General features: G+C 44.1%; 1 protein-coding gene across 1 annotated transcript in view; it reads right to left on the minus strand.

The window, feature by feature from the left end:
- Positions 1–27,742, minus strand: part of TJP2 (tight junction protein 2) — a 140,623-nt gene that overhangs the window by 103,635 nt on the left and 9,246 nt on the right. The window contains exon 2 of the mRNA XM_033237145.1: positions 1,794–1,914. The gene's annotated coding sequence lies outside the window, so the exon portion shown is untranslated. The remainder of the gene's footprint in view (positions 1–1,793; positions 1,915–27,742) is intronic.

Consider the following 27,742-nt stretch of genomic DNA (forward strand, 5'->3'; position numbering starts at 1 on the left):
AATCTCTCTGCCATACTCTATAGTACCCTGCCAATTTATTTGAATAATCAACAGATCCTATCTAGAAATCTAATTTAAAGATTTTAGGAGGACAATTTTTTCTTTTTTGAGACAGTTTCTCTCTATCACAAGGCTAAAATGCAGTGGCACGATCTCAGCTCACAGCAACCTCCACCTCCTGGGTTCAAGTGATTCTCGTGCCTCAGCCTCCCAAGTAGCTGGGATTACTGGCATGCGCCACCACACCTGGCTAATATTTTGTATTTTTTGCAGAGATGGGGTTTCGCCATGTTGCCCAGGCTGGTCTCAAACTCCTGGGCTCAAGCCATCCTTCCACATTGGCCTCCCAAATTGCTGGGATTACAGGTGTGAGCCACCACGCCCAGCCAAGGAAAACAATTTCTGGAGTCTGAGCAGGTATCTGTCTTCTCATGTTTGGGACTTTTTTTTTTTGTTGCTGAGACAGAGTCTCTCTGTTGCCCAGGCTGGAATGCAGTGGTGCAATTATAGCTCACTGCAGTCTCGAATTCCTGCACTCAAGCGATCCTCCCACCTCAGCTTCTCATGTAGCTAGGACTACAGGAGCACATCACCATGCCCAGCAAGTTTTTATTATTATTTTTTAAATAGAGACAGGGTCTCACTATGTTGCCCAGGCTGGTTTCAAACTCCTGGCCTCAAGCGATCCTCCCACCTCTACTTCCCAAAACAGTGGGATTATACGTGTGAGCTGCCTTGCCTGGCTGGGACCTTTAAGAGCTCCAGAGAGAACATTTCAGTAAACAAAACCCACATCCAGCCCTGTTAATTCAGTGGAAAATGAGGCCTTCCCCCACTTAAATGTCCTCATTTGGACAACTAGACACTGAGAAAGGCCTTAGCATGGGCCTGGTACTTGCTGGGTCCATTAACTCATTTATTTCATGTCAACATTCCCCTTACAGATGAAGGATCTGAGGCTCAGAAGCATTAAGACATGTGCCCAAGATCACACAATTAGAAGGTAGCAGGACTAGGATCTGAACGACTATCTGCTCTTCTGGAGCGTGCCATTCACACTCCACTAAACTCCAGTTCACACGTTTATCTGGAATCCACTCAGGCAGGGGCTGCCCGTTTCAACAGACAGTAATTATAAAACAAGCACATGAAAAAGATTCCAACCTCATTCCAGCTAGCCATGGACTGGCCTATAAACAGAGGTCAAAGTGTAACGAAAAACAAATGCATCCCACATCTGTCAAGATTTAAGACCTTGTAAATCTCATTTAATTCATTCTTAAAAGTGAATCAGTAAATAGATAATACTCGCTCCTAGCTCTTTCACTAAAAGCTTGGACATAATTAATCTTTAGAAGCCAGCGTGACTGATGTCCTTTATCTTTTCATCAAAGTGCTTACCACTGTTATATAATTTTACTACCTCAATGATAACGAAAAAACATAACCTATTAAAATGACCTCCAATCCCAGACATCATCAGCACCAAATGCCAATTGAGACATTTATTTTGAACCACAGAAGTTGTACTTATACGCCAGGAAGGTCATTCTCAATAAGCATTCACCATCCATGGCAAAGTTATACCTATCAACTCAGTCCATTAATTCAGGTAAGATGTTTCTGCTCTTTGGTAAATTGGAGGTTACCATTAAATTTTCTATGAAAATGTATGTATCAGCAACATCAAAAATGGTAATTGACTACCTCTAGGATGTGAAAACGGTAACTCTTAGAACAAATTTTGGGGGAGACCAGTAACTAGGTTGATGAGAGATAAAATAAGCAAATACCTGGCAACGTGGGCCGTGTACTGGCACAGCTCTGTGCTTCCTGGAGTACTTTCGCCTGGAGCTGCAGCCGGGGTACCAGTCCCACTCACAGGGAGATGACAGTAATGTGGTACTTCGCACCCTGGAAAAGACCGTGTTGTTAAAAATCCAACATGCTCATTCCCTGCATGGTAAGATTTTGGGAAATGCATGGAAGTCCACATACCATACAATGTGCCCGTTTTTAGGATGACTTTTATTACCTTCACAGACTTATGCAACTGTCACCACGATCCATTTAGTACCTTCACAGAGTTATGCAACTGTCACCACAATCCTTTTTTTTTTTTTGAGACAGAATTTTGCTCTTGTTGCACAGGCTGGGGTGCAATGGTGTGATATCAGCTCACCACAACCTCCGCCTGCTGGGTTCAAGGAATTCTCCTGCCTCTACCTCCTGAATAGCTGGGATTACAAGCATGCCCTACCACACCTGGCTAATTTTGTATTTTAGTAGAAACAGGGTTTCTCCATGTTGGTCAGGCTGGTCTCAAACTCCCGACCTTAGGTGATCCACCCACCTTGGCTTCCCAGAGTGCTGGGATTACAGGCGTCAGCCACTGCGCACGGCCCACAATTCATTTTAGAATATCTTCATTACTCCCACAAAAAAAGCCTCATAACCCTTAGCCATCATTCCCTGATCCCCCAATTCTCTCCCTGTCTCTTGGCTCTAGGCAACCACCAATCTATAGATTTATATTTATATTTATATATTTATAAATCTACTCTATAGATTTATCTATTCTGAATATTTCATATAAATGGACTCATATGATATGAGACCTTTTGTGATTGCCATCTTTTTCTTAGCTTAATGTATTCAGGGTTCATTGATGTTGTGGCATACATCAGCACTTCATTCCTTTTTATGGCCAAATAATATTCCATTGTATGGATATACCACATTTTATTATCTATTCATCAGTTGGTGGCGGTTTGGGTTGTTTCTACTCTTTGGCCATTATGAACACTTGTTGTACAAGTGTTTAGGTGGATATATGTTTTCATTTCTCTCAGCAATAATGGAATTGCTGCCCCTAATGTTTTCAGTCTTCAAAAAATGGAGAAAGTTAACTGCCACCTAAACTTTGGTATCACCAGTTCACCTAAGGATCACTCTGAGAAACAAGATCTTATAAGAATTCGCCTTTCAGGTTAAACAAATATTCACCTGGTGAGCAAATAGCTAGAACAAAATATTTTAGGCTGGGCATGGTGGCTCATGCCTGTAATTCCAACACTTAGGGAGGGTGAGGCAGGCAGATCATCTGAGGCCAGGAATTCGATCAAGACCAGCCTGGCCAACATGGTGAAACTCCGTCTCTACTAAAAATATAAAAATTAGCTAGGCCAGGCGCGGTGGCTCACGCCTGTAATCCCAGCACTTTGGGAGGCCGAGGCGGGTGGATTACGAGGTCAGGAGATTGAGACCATCCTGGCTAGCACAGTGAAACCCCGTCTCTACTAAAAATACGAAAAAATTAGCCAGGCGTGGTGGCGGGCGCCTATAGTCCCAGCTACTCGGGAGGCTGAGGCAGGAGAATGGCGTGAACCCAGGAGGCAGAGCAGTCGAGATTGCGCCACTGCACTCCAGAATGGGAGAGAGAGTGAGATTCCATCTCAAAAAAAAAAAAAAATTAGCCTGGTGTGGTGGGGGGTGGTGGCGGGTGGTGGGGGGTGCTGTAATCCCAGCTACTCAGGAAGCTGAGGCAGGAGAATCGCTGGAATTCAGGAGGCAGAGGTTACAGTGAGGTGAGATCTTGCCACTGCATTCCAGCCTAGCGACAAGAGTGAAACTCTGTCTCAAAAAAAAAAAGGAAAAAAATTTTTTATTATGGTAAAATACACATAACATAAAATTTACCATTCCAAAGTATACTACAGAGAAAACATTTTAAACTAAGGGGGAATTTGTTTTTCATGGCATTTATAATACTGGCTTGTGTTTATTGTTTTGTTTTTTGAGACAGTCTCACCTGTCGCCCAGTCTGGAGTACAGTGGCACGATCTCGGCTCACTGCAACCACAGCCTCCTGGGTTCAAGCAATTTTCCTGCCTCAGCCTCTCAGGTAGCTGGGATTACAGGCACATGCCACCACGGCCAGCAATTTTTGTATTTTTAGTAGAAACAGGGTTTTACCATGTTGGCCAGGCTGGTCTCGAATTCCTGACCTCAAGTGATCCACCCACCTTGGCCTCCCAAAGTGCTGGGATTACAGGCATGAGCCACCGCGCCTGGCCTAGGCTTGTGTTTATATTTATTGGTTGCTCACCAGCAGGAAAGATGTCAAATATTTTCTCATTTTACCCCTAAGACCAAGAAACCCAAGAAATACCCCTTCTGCACATTCTTATGAAGCCTGCATGTGCCTTTCAAATGCCACAAGGAGGCAAGCTCCTTTCTGGGTTGAGCTTGTGAAGGCAGCTTCACTCGGGCAGTCACAGGAAAAACTTTCAGTGGGAGGAAGAATGCAGCCTCTCACCAGTTCTGGACATACTCTTCTGTTTGCTAGACAAAGTGATATTGTGACATCTGTGCAAAACACTCTACTCCCTACACGATGAAGTAGAAAGAAAAGATGGTGTCGATTTTATTTGTACAGGCGGGAGGCACATTTCCCTTCTCCGAGGATCAGCAGGAAATGCAGGCAAAGGCTAAAGCTAGGCCATCTGGACATCCTACAAAGCAAGCAACGGGATTAGAGCCCAGCCCATACATGGTTTCTATTATTACTTCCAAAGATAAATAAATGGCTTACAAATCAAGAGGTGCTTGGTTATGCTTTTGGCTTCATATGCAAACTTTTCTACAGATATCAGCTCCAAAGAGAGCTTATTTCTTTTATTAAAATGGTTTGCTTTTTAATTCAAGCAGTTTTCTGCATTTCTAAGGCATCTTGGCTTTAACTTTCTCTATAACAATCCAAGGAGTTTTGTCATGTATACAAACTCTCAATAACAATCAGTTGTTTCTAAAATACACTATTATTGAATAGGGCCTCTAAATTAAGAGAACACTTGGCAGAAAGAAATAAAATATATTCTTGGATTTCAATAGTATTGACAGATAATGTAAAATTGTCAGGTAACATGAGTTAAAGCTGAAAAACTTTACAGATTTCAAAAGGAAGATTCATAGGTGACTGAGTATTTTATTTTAGTATTTGGGTATCAATTCTTTTTATTCTATCTTTCTTCATTTGTGGCTCTATTGAAACCGAGTTAGCACTGGAAAATATTTCCTGAGCACCTACCATGTGCTGGGCAATGGGCAAATATGCACATGTATAAGTTATCCACTCTCTGTTTCAATGAACTTGCAACACTTAGTCAATTGTCCGTTGGTAGCTGTTCATTTTGGCCAATCATGCAACTGTACAGTTTGCAGAATAGAAGCCCAAGCACATCCCTGCTTGCAGACAGCAAGAAAAAGTATTACAGAGGGGGGCTGGGCACAGTGGCTCATGCCTGTAATCCCAGCACTTTGGGAGGCCGAGGCGGGTGGATCACTTGGGGTCAAGAGTTCGAGACTAGCCTGGCCAACATGGTAAAACTGCATCTCTACTGAAAATATAAAAATTAGCCAGGCATGGTGGTATCTGTAGTCCCAGCTACTTGGGAGGCAGAGACAGGAGAACTGCTTGAATCTGGAAGGCAGAGATTACAGTGAGCCAAGATCCTGCCACTGCACTCCAGTGTCCTGGGTGACACGGTGTGACTCTATCTCAAAAAAAAAAAAAAAAAAAGGTATTACAGAGGGGGAAGCATGAGAAGAATGAATGAATTCCTTGAGGTTTTAAATACTGGATTATAACCTGACTTCCAATTGTGGCCTTTTTTTTTTTTTTGGAGAGGGAGTCTCACTCTGTTGCCCAGGCTGGAGTGCAGTGACGCAATCTTGGCTCACTGCAACCTCTGCCTCCCAGGTTCAAGCAATTATCCCTGTCTTAGCCTCCAAAGTAGCTGGGATTACAAGAGCCCGCCACCACTCCCGGCCAATTTTTGTACTTTTAGAGATGGGGTTTCACCATGTTGGTGAGGCTGGCCTTGAACTCCGGACCTTAGGTGATCTGCCCACCTCAGTCTCCCAAAGTACTGGGATTACAGATGTAAGCAACTGCTCCCAGCCTCAGCTGTGTTTTAAAATGCAAAAGCAGCTGTTCCTAAAAACTATGCAGTATTACATGTATGTTGTAGTAATCAGAATACTTCTTGAAAAGAGTGAATGAGACAGAGTTCTTGGAAGAAAAAAAATCAGCCTCACTATCTAGTCAACCAGGCCAACAGAAATTTCTGGTTAAAATGCTCCTAGGACAACTTCTTTCCATAGAAGCTCAGCCAATAACCTACTCTCCTACTGCTGGTATCTTGAACAGCTGCTGAGACGGGAGGTATTGGGACTGAAAGCCATCAGGAAGATCAGAAAGTGCAAGATTAATCAGGAGGGGTGAATTGGCCCCAGGTCAGAAGCAGAGCAGGTCGAAACTCCTGGGCTTATCAATGGTGAGGTCACATCTGTGAAGAGCCACTGCACTCCTGCCTGGGCAACACAGCGAGAGTCTCTCCCTATTTTTTTTTTTTTTTTAAAGAAAGAGGCCGGGTGTGGTGGAGGCCAAGGCAGGCAGATCACACTGTTTCACACTGTGAAACCCCATCTCTACTAAAAATACAAAAAATTAGCTGGGTGTGGTGGCACGCGCCTATAATCTCAGCTACTCAGGAGGCTGAGGCAGGAGAATCACTTGAACCTGGGAGGCAGAAGTTGCAGTGAGCTAAGATTGCCCCCCCCGCCCGCACTCCAGCCTGGGTGACAGACCAAGACTCTGTCTCAAAAAAATAAAAATAAATAAATAAAAAGAAAGAAAGGGCCCGGCATGGTGGCTCATGCCTATAATCCTAGCACTTTGGGAGGGCAAGGTGGGCAGATCACCTGAGGTCAGGAGTTTGAGACCACCCTGACCAACATGGAGAAACCCCATCTCCACTAAAACTACAAAATTAGCCAGGCATGGTGGCGCATGTCTGTAATCCCAGCTACTCGGGAGGCTGAGGCAGGAGAATCTCTGGAACCCGGGAGGTGGAGGTTGCCATGAGCCGAGATCGCGCCATTGCACTCCAGTCTGGGCAGCAAGAGCGAAACTCTGTCTCAAAAAAAAAAAAAAGAGAGAGAGAGAGAGATCAGTGAAATAATATTTCATCCTTGTGTATTCACAGAACTCAGAGTATTATAGGTATAAGGAAGATCTTGTTTGTCCTCTGATCCAATGCTATTTCATCCAGCTTAAGGAAACGTTCTCTCTCTCAAAAAAAGGCACGTTCAACTTCCCTTATTAAGGGCCACTTTGTAATAACTTGACTTCTGTTTGGTTTGATTTGGGGAAATGAGGAGAGGCAGAGATCTATTTAGGTCTATTTATGGTACTCATTCCAATTGCTAGAAGAGGTTATCTCCGAACAAAAATTAGTAATCTAGCAATCAACTTGCACATCTGAATCATGTGAGCTTGTTCAGGGTGAATCTCTTCATGAAAGACCCTGAGGCAGAAACTAAGAACATCCCGTTTCTGTCTGAGAGCCAGACCCTTGATCAGGATGACTCCAATGAGGCTGAGTTTCCCACTTGTAAAATTCGAACACTAAACTAGAATTCAGGAATGGCAAATATACAGGCCACAGGTTGCATCTCCCCTATTCCCTAATCATAGGTTCAGAACAAATGTCCCTAATCAGTTGCGATATTCCTTTCCCTCTAAGCCGAGTTTGGCCTCAGGATCCTCCTAGCCAGATACTCCAAGCAACAACCATCAGCTGGCACCTGCCTTTCACATGAAACCTGTTTGCCATCCCTGGCAAAGGTCCTCCCAGTTCTAAACTTCTGTCATTCTGAGACTAAGGTCTAGGCTACAGCATGCCCAATCCCGAGAGACTACTTGGAGAATCACAATGTAGTCATTACAATGTTTTCCACAGCCCTGGCTGAACAGCATTAACCTATGTGGACGCTGATCGAGTCTCTATATACCCCCTGCCCTCTCCACGCATACACACACTTCCATTTCCTTTCAAGACAATAACAGTAGAATAATAATAATATAATTAAAATGTTGCCTCAGAATTCCATTCTAAAGCATCCCTAAGATTTCCCAAAGAAATATTTATTTTTCTTCTAATAAAATGCACCCTTTTACAGATGGGAAGAAAATCTATCTAAATCAAATGTCTCACCAGTGACACTATTGACACTGTGGGCTGGATAATTCTTTGTTGCAGGGGGCTGTCCTGTGCATTGTGGATGTTGGGCAGTATCCCCAGACTCTACCAAGTAGATGCCAATAGCAACCCCTGGACTATAACGACAAAAAAATGCCCCCAGACATTGACAACTGTCTCCTGGGGAGCAAAATTCCCTATTTCCACCTCCCCATAGACAGCCACTGACCTAAATTATTCTAGTAGTTCTCTTGGGGAGATAGAACAATGAGTAATTTTCCCCCTTATTTTTCTGTATTTTCTAAATCTTCTATAATGAATGTACATTGTTCATATGATAAAAAATAAGCTAGTAACAGTCTAATTATTGAAAAGAAATATTTGCTACACAGATGCAAGTTGATCAGTACATGCTACTGTGTGACTCATTCAGTTTAAAAATTAAATTCAGATCCTAAAAATACTGTCTACCATACAGGCACCTTAAATTCAACTTGTCTTTACTGTGTAAAAAGCACAAAAGAAAGACTTCAGAGAAGGAAGTTAGAACTAAGGCTTGTAGCTATGCATAAAGAACTTCTAAACCTTTCTGCATCATGGTAAATCAGTGGGACTGCAGAAAGAGATGTCAAATGAAAACTGCTGTTTCAAGCAAAGTATTTCCGCGAAACATAGTCTGCACATACACTTTAATCAGAAAAACACTTGTATTGTTGAAAAACATTATAATAATAAGGCATATTTTCTTCATTCTTAAGAATTGCTACCTTTGTAAACCATGTAAAAAAAACTTTCAAAATCAGAAAATTAAATATCTAGATTGTAAAAATGGGCTGTAGACACACCCATTATTCATCTCCTTGGGTATTAGAATATTATCCCACAATTTAATTCCTATTTTTAAATCAGTCTAGGAGTTCCATCTCCCCCAAGAAGAAACAAGTTCTTAATGAAGAACTCATTTATTATCCCCACAAGACAGAGGACCCTTTTTTCTATCTGGGTCCCCAAAACAGCCAAAAAGTATTTATATCTATAGCGAGAAGTTTCCAGCTTCCACTGCTTACCCAGGTTGTTGCCAAAGGTTCACGTGTCTTCTGCTCTCAGGTAGAAGTTCTCTTTTGTTAAGTGGGGTAATACCAACTGCTGCTTCCAGAATACCGATATATTTCTTGTACCTCATCTTGTCTCTCTCGGTACAAGGTCCTGTAAATTTCAGTCACTGTTCACCTGAAGCAACTGAACTAATCTTTACTGGAAGCTGCTGTTCCTTTGGATGTTCTCCATGTAGCCCTAGTTAGATTTATTAAACACAACGGTGGTGATGGGGGGCAGACCACAAAGAGAATGTCTTTCAGATTTCCCTGCAATGGCAGCATTATACAAGGCTACATAATTCTGAATAAAGCACTAATGAAAATGATTTGCAGGAATGACTGCGGTTTTAAACACGGCGATCTAATGTACACTCCAATTAATCCGCACATAAATCTTTGAGGCCGCTAATCCTTCAAGAACTAATGGCTCATGAGGTGATTTATCTCAAGGTCTGGTAATAATTGGTCCAAAAAGCCTGCCTGCTGCTGGATGAACTAAAATCAGAAGCAGATTTGCTCTTTCTACAAATATATCTCTCTCTAAAAGACTGTGCTTTGACAAATGAGGGAGGAATTCCAGTTGTCATTTTATAGCAATGCATTTCTAAATACTATAAACTCCTTGCTTGGGTCAATAGCAAAGATTAATTAAGAAACAATTTGGTGGGGTTTTTTGTTTGTTTGTTTGTTTGGGACAAAGTCTGGCTCTGTCACCCAGGCTGGAGTTGTGTGGTGCAATCTCGGCTCACTGCAACCTCCGCCTCCCGGGTTCACATCATTCTCCTGCCTCAGCCTCTCGAGTAGCTGGGACTACAGGCGCCCGCCACCACGCCCAGCTAATTTTTTGTCTTTTTAGTAGAAACGGGGTTTCACTGTGTTCGCCAGGATGGTCTCGATCTCCTGACCTTATGATCCGCCCACCTCAGCCTCCCAAAGTGCTGGGATTACAGGCGTGAACCACCACGCCTGGCAATTTGGTGGGTTTTTTAAATTATTATTAAAAACATCTTTTTAAATACCTCTAGAACCCAACATGTGTAATCCCTGCCAGCATGAAAATATATTGTTTGGAGAGGTTCAGAATCTACTTCATCTCCATTTTTTAAAAGTCTCCTCTTGGTTTTGAAGAGCTTCCTTACCCTTTGTCCATGGGTAAAGGTGGACCACCCATCATGGTGGCCCACTCAATGGACCATGGTACACATGATCCACATACCGGGTCAACCAGTCTTCCCTGGGATGAACATATGACTGTAGGAGGGCAATGTCCTGTTTCCATTGGATTTGCTAACCAGGGCTGATAGGAAGTTGGAGCTCTTGATAGTAGTCATGTGCCCCGCCACATGGAGAGGGCTCTTTATATTATATTATATTATATTATATTATATTATATTATACCAAGAGAAATGTCATGACATCATTCGAGCTTCTGGATCTAGCTATGCCGGAGGCCACTGTCACCCTAGGATATTCCAGTTATCGTTTTATGAAAGCTAATAAATTGACTTTTGTGAAATTTAATTTTAGTTGAGTTTCTGTCGCTCTGAGAGTTCTGACTTACATAGCTCCTTCCTCACCAACTTCTTCAAGCTTTTTTTTTTTTCTATTTGATGTGCTATGGTAACATACAAGAGTCATGCTCCTCTTTGTCTAAACAAACCCATACGTAAAGGGAAGTAAAATAGAAGGGGAGCCATTATGTTATGTTAACTGTGATTAACTTACATGTCCAAAGTGAGTGTTCCAAACCCTTCCCCATCCCCCCAAATCTTAAACCCTACTTCTATAGGTTCTCTTTCCTCATTAGCAAGTTTCTTTTCATCTAAATGACCTAAATCTCCAAAGTGAGGTGCACGTACCAACAATCTTTGGGATGTGGGAAGAAAGTATTAAGCCATCTATTTCCTCTTTTCTTCTCTCATGCTTTAAAAATTTGAGTGTTGCTGGGCATGGTGGCTCACATCTGTAATCCTAGCACTTTCGGAGACTGAGGAAGGAGGATCACTTGAGCCCATGAGTTCGAGGCTGCAGTAAGCTATAGTCGTGTCATTTTATTCCAGCCTGGGTTACACAGAGAGACTCTGTCTCAAAAAAAAAAAAAAAAATTGAATGTTTGTGTTTTAAATATTCATAATATTTACCTTGAGAACTAATATATTTTAAATTGTAATAAGGTACATTATTTACAAACTAATATATTCATGTATATGGTGGAGTGTACTTAAAAATCTGACAGGGTATATTAAAGTTCGGTGACTTTAAATAACCCTTCAACTACCCCCTAAGCCTCAATTTCCCTGTTTATAAGATGAGAGGACTGAACAGATGAAGGCTAAGTTTTCTTCCAAAAACAACAAAAGACCAAGAGCTCCCACTTCACTTGGCCTGATTATGCAATTAATATAATCTGACCACAATAAAATAAAAAAACAAGGACTAAACCATTTGGTCTTGGAATATTTCATTTCCATAGTATTCATGAATATTACTCCCACTGGTTGTTCTGCAAACAATTAGTGCCAGTTAGTCCCAGGAATTATTTTATAGGCTGAACTTGGTTGGCTACAGCTGCCACCTCTGAGTAAAGGTCCCATACAGCCCTCATTTAATCATATAGGAAGATGTAATTACACTCACACAACAGTCATTGTTCTAACAAACTGTATTTCTGATGACGCATGATAAAAATTACTATACAGTACTCTCAAATAAGAAACAAAGCCTGAGCTAACAACAAGAAAAAATCAACTTAAACGTGTTACCCATTGGAAGCCGTTCTCCTGCAGTGAAAAGTGACATGATATTTTGCACATGGAATGTTTTAAAGGTTCATTTTATTGGAATTTTTGGTGCACTTAACATGCAGCTCTTACAGTGATTCTTATCTATGATGATTTCATATAAAATTAAAATTGCATCTTTCATTAGAAAAATAATTCTGCCTTAGCAAATACTAGAATTTGATTTTCTTCCATAAATTAGACTGTTCAACTTGCTAATTTATTTATTCATTTTTTAAAATTGTCATCTTTGTGTGGAATCTCTCATAATTGTACATAAGGTTAATAACACAGGAAATAATAAATCTAACCAAAATACCCCTTCCAGATATGACACTTTCTTTATAATTCTAGAAATTATTTAGAAATATGCATATATTGGGTTAATTCCCTTAGCATTCTAGAAATTGTTTATAACTGCAACTATTAACTAAAAATCATTTATCTATTAAAAAATGTTTTTATATATACATGATCCAAAAAAAGCTTTGAAGTCAGGATGCTCAGGTTTTCTTTCTGGATGATTGAAATTGAATATAAAACTTCACAGATCAGACTGACATTTCCTTTGAATTAATATTTCTACTTTATTTCTTCTGGAGAAAGACAGTGGCCATGCTTCTTCACTAGGTGTTTTAACAGTTACTGTGCTTTGGAAGTATAAAAATGGAAATGAACTAATGCCCTGTACGGTCTGTTTTATAGGGTGTGGTCTGCTTTTCAGGAGCTGGAAAGAGCTTTAACTAAAAGTAGAAGAGTTAGGGAAACAGCAATTTTTTTCTTTTTGCTTTTTTAGGTCTACTGAAAAAAGCATTTCATTTTTCTCCTCCTTAATATGTTCGTAAATAATATCTTTACATATTTGCTACTCGGATGCCCACCAATACACTGTAAGAAAAGCAGATTACATGATATAAAATATTACCAAAGAGTTAATAAAGCTTAGTGTGGCTCTTCTAGACTCACCCCGCTCAGCCCAAACTAGCCATCTCTCCTCAGAGTCATTCATCCTCAGAACATATTCACTATTGGGTTTAAACTGTTACCTTCAACTGGAAGTCATCGGATCTATCATTCCAACCCTGTCCTCTGGCACAACCCAGTATCTATTGGAAATACCCCATGTGGCCAACCCCAGCTGCAGTGCCCCTCGCCTTTTCCTGCTTCTGTGCATCCACCTCCTGGTTCACCCAGCATGAGACCTCGAAGACACCCTCACCCATTCCTGTGTGTCCCCAGTCATACCAACCCCATGACACAGGGGAAAGACTTGGTTTGAATCCCACCTCTAGTGTTTAAGACGTCATGACCATGAACAAGTTACTGACCTTTCTGAACCTCTGTTCCATCATTCGTACAGCTAGACTAAGACCACAAGGGCTTGTTTTAAATAATAAATGCAGCCGGGCACAGTGGCTCACGCCTGTAATCCCAGCACTGTGGCAGGCCGAGGTGGGTGGATCACATGAGGCCAGGAGTTCAAGACCTGCCTGGCCAACATGGTGGAATGCTGTCTGTACTAAAAATACAAAAATGAGCCAGGCATGGTGGTGGGCACCTGTAATCCCAGCTACTAGGGAGGCTGAGGCATAAGAATCACTTGACCCCAGGAGGTGGAGGTTGCAGTGAGCCAAGATCATGACACTGCACTCCAGCCTGAGTGGCAGAGTGAGACTCTATCTCAAAATAAATGAATAAATAATGCCATAATGTATACACATTTGGTGGATATCATCCCTCCCTCCCTTCCTCTCTCCCATCTGTCCTTCTTTTTCCATTCCTAATGCCTCTTCAAGAAGAGTGGTCCTTGTGGGAAAAACAGTGAGACTGCAAGACAGGCTGTCTGGAGGGTACAGGGACCCCAGGGCTGGAGTGAGCGGTGGAAAACACCACAAAGAAAGGAAAGCAGGCTCCTGAGTCCTGCTGCGGGAAGCAAAGGAAAGGGACCTGGCTCTGGTAGGCCAACTGGGTAGGCCCTCCCTTGTGCTTGTGATACATCCTAGATTTTTAACCCCTGCTACTGAATAGTTAAAGCCAAAATGAAAATCACTTAATCGAATGCCCTTCCCAAACAACTTGCATATATATGATAATTCATGGATTCTTTGAGTACTCTCAGTCCTAAGAAATAAAAACTTTAAGGCCCGGTGCAGTAGCTCACGCCTGTAATCCCAGCACTTTGGGAGGCTGAGGCGGGCAGATCACCTGAGGTCAGGAGTTCGAGACCAGCCTGGCCAACACATAGTGAAACCCCATCTCTACTTAAAAAAAAAAAATACAGCTGGACAAAACCTCAGCTCATGATAGGAGGCTGCAGACCTGAGACAGAGAATAACCAAAAGAACAATGAAACTCGAGCCACATACTTCAGGGAGCAGGCAGAGCTAAGGAACCTGCTCTGGATCGCACAGCTCCTACGAGGCAGGGCTGACTCTTTCCACTCTGCTCAGTGCCTTCTGGAAGTGGATCCTCTAGCATCTGATGACACACACAGAGCATTGCTCTGAGCAGTGGGTGTTGATTCCTTAGAGACAGGAGGGTCCCAACCTCTTCCCTCTCCTCCTGCTCTTTCCCAAATCTGTTTCCAGTGAATCCAAATGTGGAGTTCATGACAGGAGGATATCCTCTTCCTTCTCCTTCTCCAGGAAGCCTGAGTGAACACCCCCTACCACCATCACCAGGCTTCTCACCAAGGGGTCACTGTCCTCCTCATCCTCTCCCTCTCCCTCATGGGCTGAGTTTTTCCCCAGACACCCCCAACCAGGAAATGGATGTGAGTTTCCTCCTGCATTCACTGAGCTTGCACATGACCCTAGTGTCAAGATCCGGAAACACTGCAGTCTTTAAGACATTTTGTTCTAAATTTTCCTATAAAATATTTCCAAATCATCTACATTTATTTTTAGCTAAAAAAAACTTTTTTACATAAGTGGTTCTACATTTTCTCAAACTGTATTATGATTTGATTAGTATTATAAATTTTAGAATACCTTTTACCATCATTGAAGTTATTCTCATTATAGTATACACTCTACTAAAATGAATTGTACATTTTAACTTGATGACTCAGTTCATTATTTATTTATTTTTTTCAGCAGAGATGAGGTCTCACGATGTCACCCAGACTGGTCTCAAACTCCTGGTCTCAAGCGATCCTCCCGCTTTGGCCTCCCAAAGTGCTGGGATTATAGACATGAGCCACTGCACCCATTATTCTTAAAAAAACCTATTTTTTTTGTCAGCAGTTCAGCCATGAGACACATTTGAAATTGCAAAACACTTTCCTCTGCTATTGGTTCTATGGACCACGGTTACAAGATAAAGATAAAAGTTTCTTGGTGGTATCAAATTTGAATTGACATCAAAAAATGATGTCTCTTTGAGCATTGTGAGATAGCCTAAAAGGTAGGTATGATGTCATAGTCATCCTTCTATCTCTAATATCTCTCCTCACTCAGGAACTAGCATTTGACAGATGTCCAGTAATATTAGAGTTTACTTCTTAAGAGTCAGGCACATATAATGATTAAGACCCTAGACTTGGCTGGGCGGGATGACTCACGCCTGTAATCTCAGCACTTTGGGAGGCTGAGGCGAATGGATCACATGAGGCCAGGAGTTTGAGACCAGCCTGGCCAACATGGCGAAATACCATCTCTACTAAAAATGGAAAAATTAGGCCAAGCGCGGTGGCTTACGCCTATAATCCCAGCACTTTGGGAAGCTGAGGTGGGTGAATCACGAGGTAAAGAGATCGAGACCATCCTGGCCAACATGGTAAAACCCCGTCTGTACCAAAAATACAAAAATTAGCTGGGTGTGGTGGCGCAAGCCTATAGTCCCAGCTACTCGGGAGGCTGAGGCAGGAGAATCGCTTGAACCTGGGAGGTGGAGGTTGCAGTGAGCTGAAATCACACCCCTGCACTCCAGCCTGGCAAAAGAGTGAAACTCCATCTCAAAAAAAAAATTAGCTAGGTGTAGTGGCTCGTGCCTGTAATCCCAGCCACTCGGGGGCTGAGGCAGGATAATCACTTGAATCCGGGAGGCAGAGGTTTCAGTAAGATGAGATTGTGTCACTGCACTCCAGCCTGGGTGACAGAGCAAGACTCTGCCTCAAAAAACAAACAGCAACAACAACAACAACAAAAAAAACCTAGACTCTAGAAGCAGACTGCCTGGTCAGAATCCCAGGTTCACACTTAATTAGCAAACCACTTAAACTCTTCAGGGCCTGGGTTTCCTCATCTGTAAACTGGGGATAATAACGGCACATACCTAGCGAGATTGTTTGAGAATGAAATGTAATGACTATATGCAAAACACTTAGGTCCTGTCCCATCCAAAGTGCTATTAGAGTGCCAGCCATGATTATTTACTCAGCAAATAGTCATTGGCCTGGGTTGCTAAGAACTGAATGTTTGTATCTCCCCCAAATTCATATGTTGAAGCCCTAACCTCCAGTGTGATGGTATTTGGAGACAGGACTTTTGGGAGGTATTTAGGTTTAGATGAGGTCATGAGGGTGGGAACTTCATGATGGGATTAGTGTCCTTACAAGAGGGAGAAGGAGAGAAACAGCTCTCTCTCTCTCTCTCTCTTCTCTCTCTCTCTCTCTCTTCTCTCTCTCTCTCTCTCTCCTCTCTCTCTCTCTCTCGGGTTCTTGGGCCCTCACCAAGAACCCAACCATGCTGGCACCTGGTATCAAACCTCATGTCTCCAGAGCGCTGACAAACAAATGTCTGTTACTCAACCCACCCAGTCACTGGTACTTCATTATAGCAGCCCAAGCTGACTAAGGCACAGCTCAGACAGGTCTTTCAGGTTGCTGGGTCATACTTCCTTTATTGACCCTGGGTTTCTTGACCCCAGTTTGTCTTGCTTGAGTGGAGCACTTCAGCCTTCCAAGTGGACACTTAGATCTTGCTGCAGTCCTGCCCTCTGGCAGCTGAGGTGCTGGTGACCACTGCTCCACTCTCCACCTCCATCTGGAGGACTCCTAGCTCGAAGGTGTGCACCCCACAGGACCAGCCCTTCAGGCCTCCACCACCATCCACACTCCAGACAACAACCCCACATTACCCAGGGTATCAACATTGCAACCTCCTATTTCTCCCTCTTCCCAGGAGAGACTGCCTGCACCTGCTGCAGGACTTGTGTCACTGCTCAGTCTCTAATGGTTATATTTATGTTTACCTGTTCACCATCTACCTCCTCCAGACTGTAAGCACTGCTCTGAGGGCAAAGACCTATTTTGCTGACATTGTATCCATTTCATGTTGGGTGTTCTAGTCCAACTCCATACTCATTCATTCATTCCCTCCACATCCTCTGAGCTGGTCCCTATCAAACACTCTGATTGACATTGGAGATTCAAATAATACCACATCATCCTTGCCCTCAAGAATCATCCAGTCTAATGGAGCAACGAGCAACTGCGACCCAGCATGCTGTAATATGGATGGGAGTGACCATGGAACCAGGGTAGGACAAAGGAGAGCATGAACAATCCTGTCCAAGGGGCTTGGCTTGGGAAAGAGAAAGAGATAAAAGAGAAAGTACTTGAGTTGGGTCTTAATAATAGGTGTACACATTCCTTAGGCTGACAAAAGAAATCTGGGGCATCCAGGCAAAGAGAAAAGTGCCTTCAAGAGCCAGAAAAATGAGGCTGGGCATGGTGGCTCACATCTGTAATCCCAGAACATTGGGAGGCCGAGGTAGGCGCGTCACTTGAGATCAGGAGTTCGAGACCAACCTGGGTAACATGGTGAATGAAACCTCATCTCTACTAAAAATACAAAACTTAGCTGGGCATGGTGGGGCACGCTGTAGTCCCAGCTACTCAGGAGGCTGAGGCAGAGGAATCACTTGAACTCAGGAGGCGGAGACTGCAGTCAGCCAAGATAAGTCACTGTACTCCAGCCTGGGTGACAGAGCAAGACCCCGTCTCAAAAAAAAAACAAAAAACAAAAAAAAAACCAGAAAAATGAAACAGGAAAGCATTCTTAGACCAGTAAGCGGAGCAATGTGGCAGGAATGCAGGCTCGTGTGCACCTATGAGCCCAGGGCTGACGGGAACGCCTCTGAAGTGACTTGCAGAGTGAGGATGCAGCAGATGCCAGTCTTTCTGGTGAACACACACCTCTCCTTGGCTAGGCGTCGCTAAGTCATTATTTAGTGAGCATTTCCACTGTGCCAGCCCCTGAAATAAGTACCCTACATACACGACCTTGTTTAGTTCTCACAACAGCCTTAAAAGAAAAGGTGGGCGTGGTGGCTCATGCCTGTAATCCCAGCACTTTGGGAGGCCGAGGCAGGAGGGTTGCTTGAGCTCAAGCATTCGAGATCAGCCTGGGCAATATGTTGAAACCCTGTCTCTACAAAAAATCCGTCACGGAAATTAGCCAGGTGTGATGGCACATGCCTGTAGTCCCAGCTATTTGGGAGGCTGAGGTAAGAAGATCCTTTGAATCCAGGACGCAGAGGTTGCAGTGAGTCGAGATTGTGCCACTGAACTCCAGCCTGGGCAACACAGTGAGACCCTATCTTTTAAAAAGGTTATAAATTATCCCTGTTTTTAGATAAAGAAATGAAGAAATCTAGGCACCAAGTGACTAAGTAACTTGCCCAGGGCACACAGGTAATAAGTACTAGAGGTGTGATTCCTACCCAGTTTGGTCTGATTATAAAATTCATGCCTTCTGACTCCCACTAAGTCTACCAGGTGGATACCCTAGGGCCCTTGGTATATCCCCATAGCAATTATTTAACTGCCCTTTTCCTCATTCATTCCCTCTAGAAGTGGGTCTCATGAGGGCAGAGACTTTACCCTCCTTACTATGGTATCCTTAGCACCTTGGCACAGCGCCTCAAAGGGCATAGGCATTGATAAGCCCCTGTTAAGAATGAATAAATGGATGAATGAATGCACAGGACTTTGAACTCTTTTCCACCCTTCCCCAACCCTGTAGTGTGGGAATCCCAGTTATTCTGAACCCAGGATCTAAGTGCAAAACCCCAGTTCACTTCCTTCCACCTTCTCCTGCAGTACCAGGCCCTGAGGCTGCATTAACAGATCCCTTCTCCAAGTTCAGGGGTCCCCACCACCATCCTCACCTGCCACTCTCATCCCCATCCAAAAGGTAACATAGCAAGCCTGTTATCCTTTGAAAGATCCACTTATAAGGTGGCTCTCAGTTGATGCCTGAGAATTTGGATTCCCACCATTGCCAGGACTGGTAAGAGTCACACTGTCCCTAAACTGTACAAACCATGTGGCTTATGCTGAACAGCTGCTTTCCTTGTGTGGGTCTGAAATTTGGGTAGCTGGTAGACAGAGGACACCAGTGTAACAATCCTCCAGCAAAAACCCGGGACAGTGAGTCCCTTACAAGCTTCCCTGGTTGATAACATTTCACACGTGTAGTCACAACTAGTTGCCAGGGAATTCAGAACATCACGTGTAACTCCACTGGGAGAAGAATCTTGGAAGCTTGTGCCTGCTTTCCTTGGACTTCGCTCCTGTACTTTTCCCCTTGGCTTATTTTGCTTTGCATCTTTGAGCCGTAATAAATTACAGCCATGAGTACAATTCTATGCCGAGTCCTGTGAGTCCTCCTAGTGAATCATCGAAACTTGGGCCGGGGTGGGGGGGTCTTGGGGATTCCAAGACACTCCCTCTCCACAGATGCAGGGTTGTGAAATATTTCCTGTCCAGTCCTGTCCATTAACCAAAGGAATCGCACACCCAGGGCCTAAAGGGGCCAGCAGGAATGTTCATGTGTGCAAAGGGCTGAGTGGGATCAAGGGCAAATTGGAAAGTCTAAACGAAGGAGCTGCTACTCAGTTCCTGACCACACAGCAAGTCACCAGGCAGTTGGTTTACAAGCACTAAAAAAAAAAATCACCTTGCTCTCTGCTAACAACAGGTGCCCCACATGATAACAGAGAACACCTTGGGGCAGGCTTTGGCCTCTTTCCGAAACCCAAGAGAAATATTTTACATCCTCAGACACAATGAGGATTCCTTTAAAATGAAATATACAATCAAATTAGGGGATGTTTCTCTTGGCTTTGTGACATGAGCGGGAAGGGTAGAACACAGCTCACTTTCAGAGGACCCAACACCAGTCGGCCACTGCCCTTCTTGGATTTCTTTCCTGTAGCAAACCTCCTGACCTTCATACCATGGATTGTCAAAAACACTTCCATATGTCAGCATCAGAATCGGCTTATATCAAGTTATGCTAAGAAGACTGGATGCCTAAAGCTATTAAGCTGAGCAGGCAAATGCACACAAGGACACAAACTCCAGTTTTAGAGATGACAGTAACTCCTTGCACAAAGAAGTCTTGCTTCTGGTTTGTAAAAGTCATCCTGGTTTTAGGTTGATTATCAGTGACAGGCAGAAAGAGGGAGAGAACTTAGTCATGACCCCTGGGACTACGGCCAGAAAGACTGAAGGAATTCCCTAATCTTACAGGAAAGTCCACATGTGACCCTGTGGCCACAAGCAGCACATCCCACTGCCTAGGGATGCTGCCCTTCCTGAAGGTATGGCGGAAAGGCCAGGCCTACACACCTACCATCCGGATGACTGCTCAGTCCCTCTCCTGACACCAACACCGATACATGTCCTCACTCTCCTGAACCTTTACAGGTGAGTTTGTGGGTTTTCACTCACCAGGTCTCCTCATAACCCTCTGTCCATTCCTTCCCCATCTCTTAGCTGGCTCTGATCTGCCTCGCAGCCACCCCTTCCCACAGTATTCCTGCATTCGCCCTCACCACTTGTCTATGCGCCCTGCTTTGGCTGGTACCTACCAAGCCACCTGGTACTTGGTGGCTGGTACTCCACTAAGCCCCCGCACACACAGGATACCCAGACCAGCCTCAAGCCCAGCCCCTTCCCTCATGCAAGTTCCGATCCCGCGCTTCCAAAGGCCTCCAAACCGCTGATTCTCAAAGTGGGATTCCCAGAGCAGCAGCAGCAGCATGACCTGGGTGGGCACTCTTAGACACAGATTCTTGAGCCCCCACGCCCGATCTACGAAATCAGAAACTCCAGGAGGGGGGCCCGCGATCTGTATTTTGACAAGCCTTCCAGATGGTTCAGATGCAAACTAATGTTTGAGAATCACTGCACTACACACTTCCATTCACCTATCCCACTGCTGTCTCAAAGAATCCTCAAATGGAAGTTTTCTTTTTCTAAATCCAGCTGACTTCCCTAGTTCTCTGCTATTACCAACATTTCCCCATAATACAAGATCCAAACAGTATAACCTGAGGTCAATATAGCGAGCCTCCAAAACACAACAGATATTTAAGAAACTTATTACTGGCTTGTGACTGTAGAGAACGAAGATAATTCTCCATGGCTACAAAGAAAAAACACTGCCATGCAGCTTGGGAAAGAAATAACAAAAATGCACTGACTCGTGAAAAATGTCTTATTAGTCTACTCTTTTTTTACTCTTTTTTTTGAGACAGAGTTTCGCTCTTGTCCCCCAGGCTATAGTGCAATGGCATGATCTCAGCTCACTACAACCTCCGCATCCTGGGTTCAAGCGATTTTCCTGCCTCAGCCTCCCAAGTAGCTGGGGTTACAGGCATGCCACCACGCCCAGCTAATTTTTGTATTTTTAGTACAGATGGGGCTTCACTATGTTGGCCAGGCTGATCCTGAACTCCTGACCTCAGGTGATCCTCCTGCCTCAGCTTCCCAAAGTGCTGGGATTACAGGCATGAGCCACTGTGCCCGGTTTCAGTCTCGAATTCCTGACCTCAAGTGATCTGCATGCCTCAGTCTCCCAAGGTGCTAGGATTACAGGCGTGAGACATTGTGCCCAGCCTTAGTCTACTCTTCATTTGGCAGTACTTGAGAATAAAATAAAGAGTACCCTAATAAAATATACAGACAATGTATTAATATGATTTTAAAGTATATTATTGTATATTTTAGTAAGTAGAATTGACGGATATTTTGGGGTTGGGGGACAGGTCTTGCTCTGTTGCCCAGGTGGAATGCAGTGGTGCAATCACAGCTCACTGAAGCCTTGACCTCCCAGGCATAAAGGATTCTCCCACCTCAGCCTCCTGAGTTGCTGGGAGGACAGGCACACGCCACCATGCCTGGCTAATTTTTCATATTTTTAGTAGAGACCGGGTTTCACTATGTTGGCCAGGCTGGTCTCGAACTCTTGGATTCAAGTGATCTGCCCACCTCAGCCTCCCAAATACCTCTCCCTGGTATTACAGGCATGAACCACCTCATCTGGCCCTGACAGATGTTAATCAATAAATATTTTGGTGAAAGAGTTTAAAATGTCCACCATGTGCACTAGCCCATTTGTGTGTGTGCGTTATTAACATCTTAGTGTATGATTTTTTTCATGGACATTAAATCAGCAGGTAGAATAGTAAGTCCCTGCTTACTTACTCCCCATCAACCCCAAGAAACTATGTATTCATTAATTCTTCATTCAAATCTTTAGGAACATCAGGTATCACACTAGGCCCTGAGGCCTAAGCTGAAAGAAACTCCAAAAGAGCAAAGGGCTCAATCTACATTTTCAGTATTCTTCTCATCTAAACCATTGAAACTGGAGAATCGATTCAAAACAGCATTTCCTCTTACCCTGTGTCATTTTCCCTTGGAAAAGAATCAAGAAAAAAGTCCAGGAAGAATGGTCTAATAAGCACATGAAAAGTTAGATATTCAACATCACTAGCCATCAGAGAAGTAAAATCCAAAATCACACACCAACTAGCATGGTTAAAATTTAAAAAGACAGACAACAGTAATAATGTATGTGTATGAAGACATGAAATTGGAACCCTGAATACCTGGCTGGTAGGACTGTAGAAGAATGTAGCCACTCTGGAAAACAGTGTGGCAATTCCTGAAAATATTAAATATGGAGTTACCATATATTTGCCACTTTTAGGTATGTACCCAAGCAAATGAAAACATATGTCCACATAAAAACCTGTACATGAGTGTTCATAGCAACATTATTCATAATAGCCAAAAAGCAGAAACAATCCAGATGCCCATGATGGATGAATGGATAAGCAAAACATGACATGTTCATGCAATGGATGATTATTCAGCAATAAAAAGAACAAAGTAGTGGCCTGGCATGATGGCTGACACCTATAATCTTAGCACTTTGGGAGGCTGAGGCAGGAGGACTGCTTGAGGCCTGAAGTTCAAGGCTGCAGCAATGAACCATGACTGTGCCACTGCACTCCAGCCTGGGCAACAGAGCAAGATCCTGACTCAAAAAAAAAAAAAAAAAGGAACAGATACATACTACAATGTACATAAGCCTTTAGTTTTTGCTTTTGTAGAAACAGGTTTCACCATGTTGCCCAGGCTGGTCTCAAACTCCTGGACTCAGGTGATCCTCCCGCCTCGGTCCCCCAAAGGAGTGGGATTACTGGCATGAACCACAGCTCCCATAGATAAACCTCGCAAACATGCTAAGTGAAAGAAGCCAGACATGAAGGGTCACATAGTCTATGATTCCATTCATATGAAAAGTTCAGAATAGACTACTCTATAGGGACAGAAAGTAGATTCCTGGCAGCCTGGTTGGGGCGGGGGGATATTGACAGGAGCCAGCTAAGGGGTGCAGGGGGTTTACTGGGGAAAATGTTCTTTGGGGGGCATTAAAAACATCTTTCTTTTTTTTTTGTTTTTTTTTTTTTTGAGACAGGGTCTTACTGTGTTGCCCAGGCTGGAGTCCAGGGGCATGATCATAGCTTACCGAAGCCCCAGTCGCTTAGGCTCAATTGATTCCCCAACTCAGCCCCCTGAGTAACCGGTACTATAGGCAAAGACTACCATGCCCAGCTAATTTTTAAGGTTTTTGTAGAGACAGGGGTCTCCCTATGTTGCCCAGGCTGGACTTGAACTCCCAGGCTCAAGCAATCCTCCCACTTCAGCCTTCCAAACTGCTAGGATTACAGGCACCAGCTACCAGACCTAGCCTTGAAAATCTCTTAATATTGATTGTGGTGATGGTTAACAACTCCACGAATATACTAAAAGACATTGGGGTGGGGAGCGGAGCAAGATGGCCGAATAGGAACAGCTCCAGTCTCTAGCTCCCAGCGCCAGCAACACAGAAGACGGGTGATTTCTGCATTTTCAATGAGGTACTGGGTTCATCTCACTAGGGAGTGCCCGACAATCGGTGCTGGTCAGCTGCTGCAGTCCGACCAGCGAGAGCTGAAGCAGGGCGAGGCTTCGCCTCACCTGGGAAGTGCAAAGGGGAAGGGAATCCCTTTTCCTAGCCAGGGGAACTGAGACACACAACACCTGGAAAATCGGGTAACTCCCACCCCAATACTGCACTTTACCAAGGGTCTTAGCAAATGGCACACCAGGAGATTATATCCCACACCTGGCCAGGAGAGTCCCACGCCCGTGGAGCCTCCCTCATTGCTAGCACAGCAGTCTGCGATCTAAGGGCAAGGCAGCAGCCAGCCTAGGGGAGGGGCGCCCGCCATTGCTGAGGCTTAAGTAGGTAAACAAAGCCGCTGGGAAGCTCGAACTGTTTGGAGCCCACAGCAGCTCAAGGAGGCCTGCCTGTCTCTGTAGACTCCACCTCTGGGCACAGGGCACAGCTAAACACAAAAAAAAGCAGCAGAAATCTCTGCAGACACAAAGGACCCTGTCTGAGAGCTTTAAAGAGAGCAGTGGATCTCCCAACACGGAGGCTGAGATCTGAGAATGGACAGACTGCCTGCTCAAGTGGGTCCCTGACCCCTGAGTAGCCTAACTGGGAGACATCCCCCACTAGGGGAAGACCGACACCCCACACCTCACACGGCGGGGTACACCCTTGAGATGAAGCTTCCAAAGCAAGAATCAGACAGGTACACTCGCTGTTCAGCAATATTCTATCTTCTGCAGCCTCTGCTGCTGATACCCAGGCAAACAGGGTCTGGAGTGGACCTCAAGCAATCTCCAACAGACCTACAGCTGAGGGTCCTGACTGTTAGAAGGAAAACTAACAAACAGGAAGGACACCCATACCAAAACCCCATCAGTATGTAACCATCATCAAAGACCAAAGGCAGATAAAACCACAAAGATGGGGAGAAAAGCTGGAAATTCAAAAAATCAGAGCGCATCTCCCCCTCTAAAGAAACGCAGCTCAGGCCGGGCGCATAACATCCAGAACTTACGAGACGGGCGGATCACGAGGTCAGGAGATCGAGACCATCCTGGCTAACATGGTGAAACCAGTCTCTACTAAAATACAAACTAGCGGGCGACTGGGCGCCTGAAGTCCCAGCTGCTTGGGAGGCTGAGGCAGAATGGCGTAACCAGGAGGCGGAGCTGCAGTGAGCTGAGACCCGGCCACTGCACTCCAGCCTGGGGGGCATAGCGAGACTCCGTCTCAAAAAAAAAAAAGAAGAACGCAGCTCATCGCCAGAAAAGGATCAAAGCTGGACGGAGAATGACTTTGATAGTTGAGAGAAGAAGGCTTCAGTCCATCAACTTCTCAGAGCTAAAGGAGGAATTACGTACCCAGCGCAAAGAAACTAAAATCTTGAAAAAGAATGGAAGAATGGATAACTAGAATAATCAATGCAGAGAAGGCCACAAACGAACTGACAGAGATAAAAACCATGACACGAGAAATATGTGACAAATGCACAAGCTCAGTAACGACTCGATCAACTGGAAGAAAGAGTATCAGCGATGAGGATCAAATGAATGAAATGAAGCAAGAAGAGAAGTCTAAAGAAAAAAGAGGAAAAAGAAATGAACAAAGCCTTCAAGAAGTATGGGATTATGTGAAAAGACCAAATATACGTCTGATTGGGGTGCCTGAAAGTGAGGGGGAAAATGGAACCATGTTGGAAAACACTCTTCAGGATATCATCCAGGAGAACTTCCCCAACCTCAAATTCAGGAGATACAGGGAACACCACAAAGATACTCCTCGAGAAGAGCAACTCGAAGACACATCATTGTCAGATTCACCAAAGTTGAAATGAAGGAAAAACTGTTAAGGGAGCCAGAGAGAAAGGTCAGGTTACCCACAAAGGAAGCCCATCAGACTAACAGCAGATCTCTCGGCAGAAACTCTACAAGCCAGAAGAGAGTAGGGGCCAATATTCAACATTCTTAAAGAAAAGAATTTTTTTTTTTTTTTTTTTGAGACAGAGTTTCGCTCTGTCGCCCGGGCTGGAGTGCAGTGGCCTGATCTCAGCTCACTGCAAGCTCCGCCTCCCGGGTTTATGACATTCTCCTGCCTCAGCCTCCAGAGTAGCTGGGACTACAGGCGCCCGCCACCTCGCCTGGCTAGTTTTTTTGTATTTTTTAGTAGAGACCGGGTTTCACCGTGTTAGCCAGGATGGTCTCGATCTCCTGACCTCGTGATCCGCCCGTCTCGGCCTCCCAAAGTGCTGGGATTACAGGCTTGCACCACCGTGCCTGGCCAAGAAAAGAATTTTCAACCCAGAATTTCATATCCAGCCAAACTAAGTTTCATAAGTGAAGGAGAAATAAAATCCTTTACAGATAAGCAAATGCTTAGAGATTTTGTCAGCCGGGCGCGGTGGCTCAAGCCTGTAATCCCAGCACTTTGGGAGGCCGAGACAGGCGGATCACGAGGTCAGGAGATCAAGACCATCCTGGCGAACACGGTGAAACCCCGTCTCTATTAAAAAATACAAAAAAAAAACTAGCCGGATGAGATGGCGGGCGCCTGTAGTCCCAGCTACTCGGGAGGCTGAGACAGGAGAATGGCGTGAACCCGGGAGGTGGAGCTTGCAGTGAGCTGAGAGCCGGCCACTGCACTCCAGCCTGGGCGGCAGAGCAAGACTCCCTCTCAAAAAAAAAAAAAAGATTTTGTCACCACCAGGCCTGCCTTACAAGAGACTCTGAAGGAAGCACTAAACATGGAAAGGAACAACCAGTACCAGCCATTGCAAAAACATGCCAAAATGTAAAGACCATCGATGCTAGGAAGAAACTGCATCAACTAACGAGCAAAATAACTAGTTAATATCATAATGACAGGATCAAGTTCACACATAACAATATTAACCTTAAATGTAAATGGACTAAATGGTCCAATTAAAAGACACAGACTGGCAAACTGGATAAAGAGTCAAGACCCATCAGTTTACTGTATTCAGGAGACCCATCTCACATGCAGAGACACACATAGGCTCAAAATAAAGGGATGGAGGAAGATCTACCAAGCAAATGGAGAACAAAAGAAAGCAGGGGTTGCAATCCTAGTCTCTGATAAAACAGACTTTAAACCATCAAAGATCAAAAGAGACAAAGAAGGCCATACATAATGGTAAAGGGATCAATTCAACAGGAAGAGCTAACTATCCTAAATATATATGCACCCAATACAGGAGCACCCAGATTCATAAAGCAAGTCCTTAGAGACTTACAAAGAGACTTAGACTCCCATACAATAATAATGGGAGACTTCAACACCCCACTGTCAACATTAGACGGATCAATGAGACAGAAAGTTAACAAGGATATCCAGGAAATAAACACATCTCTGCACCAAGTGGACCTAATAGACATCTACAGAACTCTCCACCCCAAATCAACAGAATATACATTCTTCTCAGCACCACATCACACTTATTCCAAAATTGACCACATAATTGGAAGTAAAGCACTCCTCAGCAAATGTAAAAGAACTGAAATTATAACAAACTGTCTCTCAGACCACAGTGCAATCAAACTAGAACTCAGGACTAAGAAACTCAATCAAAACCGCTCAACTACATGGAAACTGAACAACCTGCTCCTGAATGACTACTGGGT

Source organism: Trachypithecus francoisi, unplaced genomic scaffold (genome assembly GCF_009764315.1).
Source record: "Trachypithecus francoisi isolate TF-2019V2 unplaced genomic scaffold, Tfra_2.0 Lachesis_group16, whole genome shotgun sequence".
NCBI lineage: Eukaryota > Metazoa > Chordata > Mammalia > Primates > Cercopithecidae > Trachypithecus > Trachypithecus francoisi.